The sequence below is a fragment of the Gopherus evgoodei genome, chromosome 8 (assembly GCF_007399415.2).
Source record: "Gopherus evgoodei ecotype Sinaloan lineage chromosome 8, rGopEvg1_v1.p, whole genome shotgun sequence".
Taxonomy (NCBI): Eukaryota; Metazoa; Chordata; order Testudines; family Testudinidae; genus Gopherus; species Gopherus evgoodei.
The window spans coordinates 113,073,324-113,080,537 of record NC_044329.1 but is presented as its reverse complement, the minus strand read 5'-3'; the positions used below and the strand labels follow the sequence as shown (position 1 = coordinate 113,080,537).

General features: G+C 48.5%; 1 protein-coding gene across 15 annotated transcripts in view; it reads left to right on the top strand.

Moving 5' to 3' along the window:
* Positions 1-3,252: 3,252 nt before the first annotated feature.
* Positions 3,253-7,214, top strand: part of PTPRF (protein tyrosine phosphatase receptor type F) — a 630,174-nt gene continuing 626,212 nt past the window's right edge. For 12 of the 15 annotated variants that reach the window (XM_030572314.1, XM_030572312.1, XM_030572306.1 and 9 more), the window contains exon 1: positions 3,253-3,317. The gene's annotated coding sequence lies outside the window, so the exon portion shown is untranslated. The remainder of the gene's footprint in view (positions 3,318-7,214) is intronic. The other 3 variants (XM_030572315.1, XM_030572310.1, XM_030572308.1) reach the window with 1 other exon arrangement.

The following is a 7,214-nucleotide window of genomic DNA, read 5'->3' as shown; positions in this document are numbered from 1 at the left end:
ATGCACTAAAACTCTTCTGGTATTAATTTATTCATATTAGTGTTGTGATGGTTCCATGTTATGGATCAATGACAAAATGACTAGGATTTACATTGTAGATAATATGTAGATGAAGTGCACCACTTGCTAAAAAACAAATTAAAATAAATTCTGGGATTAACAGAAAATCATTCCCTTTCCCTTCCTGTGAGGTGTGGGGAAGGGGAATAGAGGCATTGCAAGAACTCTGCTGTTCCCAGCTTGAATGAAGGAGAATCCTCATTTCCCGAGACAGAAGGCTCATTCTAATGGGGTCATTGTCTTCTTGGTTTCTCTGAACCATCCCCTTCCACCCTACCCAAAGTATCTCTTTACAAGATATGCACCATTCCATCTTTGATGGAAAGGTGACATTCAGTTGCCACAATTTGATTAATTATCTGATTGCTGCTGTGGCTGCCATTGCAAGGCATATGTAGCATCCCCATGGTCTACTGAGGAATCTCTGCCCTTCCCTGCTGAGATTGGGCTGAACCCACCCAAATGTTACTTTTTCAGCAAAGTTGGGGGTGATAAGAATCCAGGGAAGAGAGCAGTGATTGGGGATGAATGAAGGAGTGGAATGATGTAACTAGGTGGGATGAGAGAGAAAAGAGGATAGGAACAATAACTCTGCACTTCTGTATTGTTTGAGGCAAGGATCTGGGAGTGCTTTACAAACATTAGATAATGGAGCATCACAAACCTCCACAGAGGCAGGATTATGAGTCTCTCACAGATGAACAGTGCTTGTATTGGCCCAGTGTGGCTGTGTAACATATCACCACCTTTCCGCTACACACCTGTCCCCCTGGTGCAGCTTTGTTCTTTCTCAAGGGTTGTTGAGCTATGAAAGGTGGTCCAGTCCCTGCTGAGGCCCTCGTTCAACTTTATCTGCTCTTCTCCATAAACTTCTCACTAACTCCAAACCCACTTCAATCCTCACCTGCCTCCTATTTTCCCTGTCCCTGCCTATCCTACCCCTTAGCATTGGAGGAGCTTCAAAGCCACTTGCACTTATCAGCAAGCTATGTGGATGTACCCCTCAATCATGCTGGATGGATGACATGGCAAAGCTTGTAGCAATAAGACAGGAGTTCTGGAAGCTGGGGAGGACTGAGCGGGATGAGGGCCAAGGAAGACTCTAAACTGGAGGGGAGCTGCAAGGGAGGAAAAAAGTGAGTTCTGATCTGGTGAGCCTGGCAAAGGAAGACGGGGGCTGACCTTAGTAGGGGAATGAGGACAGAAAGATTTGAGTGTAGGAAGAAGAGCAGTGCCTGAAAGAACACAAGGAATACATCCAACAGAGGAATGGAGGAACAGAAAGCAAGAGATAGGAACTATGAGAACAAATCTACAAGGGATTTAAATATGTTCAGGAGAAAAAAGATGAGAAAGGTGAATATTGTTTATTTTACTGGATTTTTATTTTACAAATGGCAGGGGAATGGTTTGGATGATCCTGGTTATTGCTCCTTTTTGGTCTCCAGCAGCTCCTTAATTTTGCTGCTTCTGCCTGTCTCCATCTGTCTCTTGTTTCTTCTTTTTGTCTCCATCTTTCTCTCCAAAGGTGGCTCAGATATAGATCTTTAGTAAATGCCTAGCAAATCATGGCCTAAGGCCATGCCTGCCCCAACAAGCATAAACTAATATAACACCATTAAGAGGTACCTGGATTCAAAACATGGTTGAAAACGCACAATGTTGCGATTTTTATTAATGATTTTGAACAGTCCCAGGAATATGTGAGGTGCACTGGGTGCTAGGTTGATGCAATGTGGTGCACAGGAGTTCAGGAGGAGTGCACCTCACAAAAGAGGGATAGCAGGTTTGTTTGCTTCCTGTCAGACATCACCTGCCTCCATTGCGGGGGTGGGGGTGTCCTGCAGGCTATGAGCACCACCTGAAACAACTGTGGAGCACAGGGGGAGGGGGGAGCTGCAGCTGAGATTAGTGTGGGGGCTGCTCACACATCCCTGTGAACCCAAAGCACCAGAGCAAGCAACAGTTTCACTCTTCCCTGCCAGTGAGATCACCCAGGGCAGGCTCCATGAGGCAGGCTGAGCCCAGGCTCCCAGCCCAATGTGGGTGGGGCAAGGATGCTGTGGGGGGCTGGACACTGAGCGGGGAGCAGTGCTGAGGGGAGGAGGGAATAGGGGCCTGGGCACTGAGGGGGGCCAAGGCAAGGAAGGGGCAGCAGGAGGCTGGGCGAGGGAAGCTGGAGGCTGAGCCCTGAAGGGGAAGGGGAGGCCAGGAGGCTAGGTGCTGAGGGGGCAGGGGGAGGGCAGGGGAGGGGATGTGAGGGACTAGGTAGAGGAGTGACTGAGGTGGGCAAAGGGTGGGGCAGTGGGGTGAGCGGGGCTAGGGAGGGAAGGAGGCTGGGGGAGGGAGGAGGAGCAGGGTGAGGGGCTGGGCGGTGAGGGAAGGGGGCAGTGGTGTGATGGGGGGGCTAAGCATGGAGGGAAGGGGGTTTGGGTGAGGGAGGAGGAGCGGGGTGAGGGGCTGGGCGGTGAGGGGGGCAGCAGAAGCAGGGGGCAGTGGGGTAAGGGGGGGCTAGGCAGGGAGGGAAGGGGGGTGAGGTGAGGGGCTGGGCAGTGAGGGAGGGGGGCAGCAAAGGCGGGGGCAGTGGGGTGAGGGGGGGCTAGGGAGGGAAGGAGGCTGGGGGAGGGAGGAGGAGCAGGGTGAGGGGCTGGGCGGTGAGGGAAGGGGGCAGTGGTGTGACGGGGGGGCTAAGCATGGAGGGAAGGGGGTTTGGGTGAGGGAGGAGGAGCGGGGTGAGGGGCTGGGCGGTGAGGGGACAGGGGGCAGCAGAGGCGGGGAACAGCGGGGTGAGGGGGGGGGGTGAGGTGAGGTGAGGGGGCCGGGGCAGCGGGGTGAGGGGGGGCTCGGCACGGAGGGAAGGGGGTGGGGTGAGGGGCTGGGCAGTGGGGTGAGGGGGGGTGAGGTGAGGGGGCCGGGGCAGCGGGGTGAGGGGGGGCTCGGCACGGAGGGAAGGGGGCGGGGTGAGGGGCTGGGCAGTGAGGGGACAGGGGGCAGCAGAGGCGGGGGCGCGGGGCAGCGGGATTGGCCGGGGGCCGCCTCGCGCAGCGCCGCTGTGGAGCGGAGCGGAGCCTGGTCTCGGGCACGCGCGGCTCGCCCCGGCGCTGGCGGGCGGGCGGGCTGTCGGCGGCGCGCGGGGCGCGCGGGCGCGGGCGGCGGAGCGGGAGCCGGAGCCGACGGGCGGGCGGGCAGTCGCGCAGCCGGAGCGGCGGGAGGCAGCATGCGGCCGGGCCCCCAGCAGCAGCCCCCCCAGCCCCGCGGTGAGTGAGAGCCGCTCGTGCGCGCCCGATCCCGACCCCCGGGGCTCGGCGCCCCCAGCTCTGCGAGCCCCAACGCCGCCGCCTGTTGAGCCGGGTCCGGATCCTTCCCGGGGAGAGACCCCCGGGCAGCCCCGCCCCGCCCCTACCCGGGCAGCCCTACCTGCCGCGGCGGGCTGGAGCCCGCGGGTGGGTGGGACCTGTGCCCGGCCCCCTCCCCCCCGGGGGCTCGATGGGGGCTCGGCTCCCTCCCCCCCGGGGGCTCCATGCGGGCTCCCTCCCCCCCGGGGGCTCGATGGGGGCTCGGCTCCTCCCCCCCCGGGGCTCGCCCCCGGGCTCACGCTTGCGGCGGGGGCTCGGACCCGGATCCCGGGCCCCGCGCTCAGCCCGGCTCCCAAGGGCCGGCGGAGGAGCGCGGGGCTCCAGCGCTCTGCAGGGGCCGGGCCCGCTGCCCCATGGCGGGGGCCGCAGCCTCTCGCAGTGCGGGAACTGATCGTACCAGCTCTTACCCGCCTGGAGCCGAGGTGCTGCCTGGAAACCCGCTTTTAACCTTTCACTGGAAGGCTTCAATTTGCCTTAACCCAAGGAAACAAAATACAAAAAGCTATTTAATCACAATGGACACTCCATCCTGAGCTCGGGTCTCTGGAAAAAGGAGAAATTTCGAAGCCAGGATCTAGGACTGGAGTTTAGCTTTGTCAGTACTCTGGCTTTGGTTGGCTCATCACAGCCTCCTCTTACACGTTTTTGTATTTCATTGTTAAAAACAAAAAACTGTGTGTGGACACTGAGACCATCCAGCATATCAGCCCCCCTTTCTAAGGTTATTCTGTTTGCATTCGTTGGTTATTTATAATTAAATAGCTCTTGTGGACTTAGTTGTACCTGATTGTAGCTGTTTTATATATTTTTTCCACCTGTGTATTTTAAATACTATTTTTTGGCGAGCACAAAACTCCTTTTTATCAAATGGTGGCATTGGCTGATTTGCAGCAGAAAGAGCAGGCACTTTAACAGATACACAGTTAGATGGTTGTAGAAAATCTTCTCCAGTTTTAGTCTTTGGATTTTTAACCCTTTAAAAAACTAATTTACTTGGACAACAAGTGAAACATTCCAGGTACAAATTACCTAAGGAGAGAGGAAAGGGTATTGATGTAATGAATCTTCAATTATTAATGAAAATGGCTGAGTGACCTTTCTTAGTGGAAGAATGTACCTAAGTCATCATGGTTTTGAAAAGTTCATCATTTCTGGTTTCATATAAATGTTTCTCCCATTTGGCACTTTTAATAGTAAGGAATACACATGATCCAGACGATCTGACTTTACCTGAGGTGCCTATGATAGGAAACCATAGAAATGTTGCCTTTCCTGCTTCTCCACTCAGAGACAAATGTTCAGAAACAAAATTTTGGATTTCAGTGAGATCTACCAAGCAGTCTGGAAAAGAGGCAATGACACCACTCTAGCAGTAACCCTCAAAACCCAGATGCTTTCAGAATGGCTGCTTCACCCTTTCAAATGGCAACGGAAAGTGTTGGGCTTTTTATATTCAGAGCTTTGTTCTTTCCAGTGCAGATGGATTGAGAGCAAAGATAGAATACAATGGGTTTCCTGATTTTGGTTATACTGGTTTGTGGTTTTATGCTTTCAGATAGCTTTAGAAAAGTGCCTTCTTGTTTCAAAGTATATGATTACTGATTTAAGCTAAATATGGGGTAATTAGAAAACTACCTACAACACATTTTTGCACTGACGATTATTAGCATTTATCATTTTTCCTTCCAAGAAAGAAATGTGTTAAAATGATTTGTGAGCCTCCTACTCAAGCTATTTGCATATTTTTTCTGTGATGAAGGTCAGTGGTGATCACTTTCTCCTCATAGAATAATATTAATGGATGATAAAGAGAAAAATGTTATGAACTCTCAATGTTATGAATAGTGGTAATGGTGCTTCTTAAGTATTCAGTAGGTCTTATGGGTGCTAAGAATAAAATGGTTTTGATAAAAGCAGCAAAGAATCCTGTGGCACCTTATAGACTAACAGACGTTTTGGATAGTAATTCTCAAAGGCCTTTAACAAGGAGTGGAAAAATAATGGAAAAATTCCCCTCAGAGTTAGAGAGGAGGTATTCAGTGATAGCTGTCTGTCTGATAATTTGAAACTGGAAAAAATCTCTTTAAACTCTCAACTATATCCCCTCCTTTTTCTCACAGTTTGTTCTCAAAGGGGCTCTAAAGTAAAATGCCTAAGATTCCAACTTTTGCCCCCTATTGGACTGGTGAAGTGATCTCTAGATTAGAAGAAAAAGGCCCCTTTTTAAAATGCAAATGGAGTAGGTACGTTGTGAGCAGTCTCTCACTCAACCTGTTGATTTGTTTTATTAACAGAGCAGAGACTAACAGATTGTATGAAATCCCGAAACCTCTGAATTATCAGGATCTAAAGTAGCATTTTTGGTGTTTAGCTTCTAGGAGTTTTTAATCTTCTCGTGGTGGGCTGTATGGCAGTGCAAAAGTGTAAACCATGAAGTCACAACATGGAATCAGAGTTCAATTTAGACAACGCAAATGTGGCTAGAGAAATTATTAATGTGGAAGAAGGAAAAATGTATGCTGCAAACTAATGCATTTAGCTTTCTGATATTTCCAGTATTTTGAAACTGTTTTTAAACCCCAACTCAGCATTTCAGTTGCAGTTTAAATGCTTAGCATAAATTTAAATTTATAAAAAGTATTTCCACACTATTAAACCAAGATACAGTCACGTAGAAGAAGATGGATTCTATTTCCAGGGCATTGATTGTGTTAACTGTTTTAAAGCATTTTGAAGATCCATATTTATTTCAGCAATCACAGATGTAACTAAATTAAGTTGTACTGTCAATATCAAATAAAATGCTCTTTTGTCACACATAGGATTGAATTATAAAGTGATTTATTCTGGAGCGAACTGGGTAATCATAGCTTCAAATGTGCATTTTGTAGACTATTTGCTGGTTTGGAACTCTCTGAAGACAGTTAACTTGAGCAGGGAAGACAAGCAAATGCATTCTGTTTATATTGCTTGTATAACCACTTTTGTTAATTTTTCAAAGTAAACGTTAGAGATATGACAAATTTAATTTCAGATTACCAAAATCCTAAACTGTAAATTACTTTGCTTTGTGACTGAGGTGATTGTTCCAAGTCTGCCGACTGGTTTTAAAAACATCTTCATTTAAATAGTGTACAGCACTCCTTATGATAATGTAGGAAATGCTTGGCTCACAAGAACAGTTTTATGATGAGTGTCAGTGTACTTTAATCCTGATTTTTATTACTTCTGCCAGGGTGGCCTGTTATGGGTCTGAGAACTTATTTGTGGTATGGATCCATATGTTAAAGTGTACAATCAGCAAACTGAACTTTGTAATCAAGGAATAAAAGCTGCATATCACAACAGCCAATCTCCGACCTGAATCTGTGGTAGATAGTAGTCTCAGGTTGTCTGAGTTTCTAATGTGCTTTTATCCCCTTGACTTGAAGTATGGTTTTCTTGACATGTATCCTATTGCTGGAATAGGATGCACCATGAACATTCATACTAAGGAGTTAAAACAGCTTATGGATGAAGAGTTAATGCATCACTTTAGCTCAAAAGATTTTTTATAATTCAGCTTAGTTACAAATATTGCCATCTGCCATTTTCTTTTTATGTGCATGAACATAGATGTATCTTGGATAGATGTACTGTTGTGGTTCTTAGCAAAATAATAAAGCCATAGTTAATGTTTTGTTCTGATGCATTCTGGTGCTGAAAATGTAAGTTATTGGGAAATTGAAGTGGTTGTGGATTGAGAGGTATTTAGGTATTTTTAACTTTTTTTGCTTATGGGACTGTTTTTGGGTATGT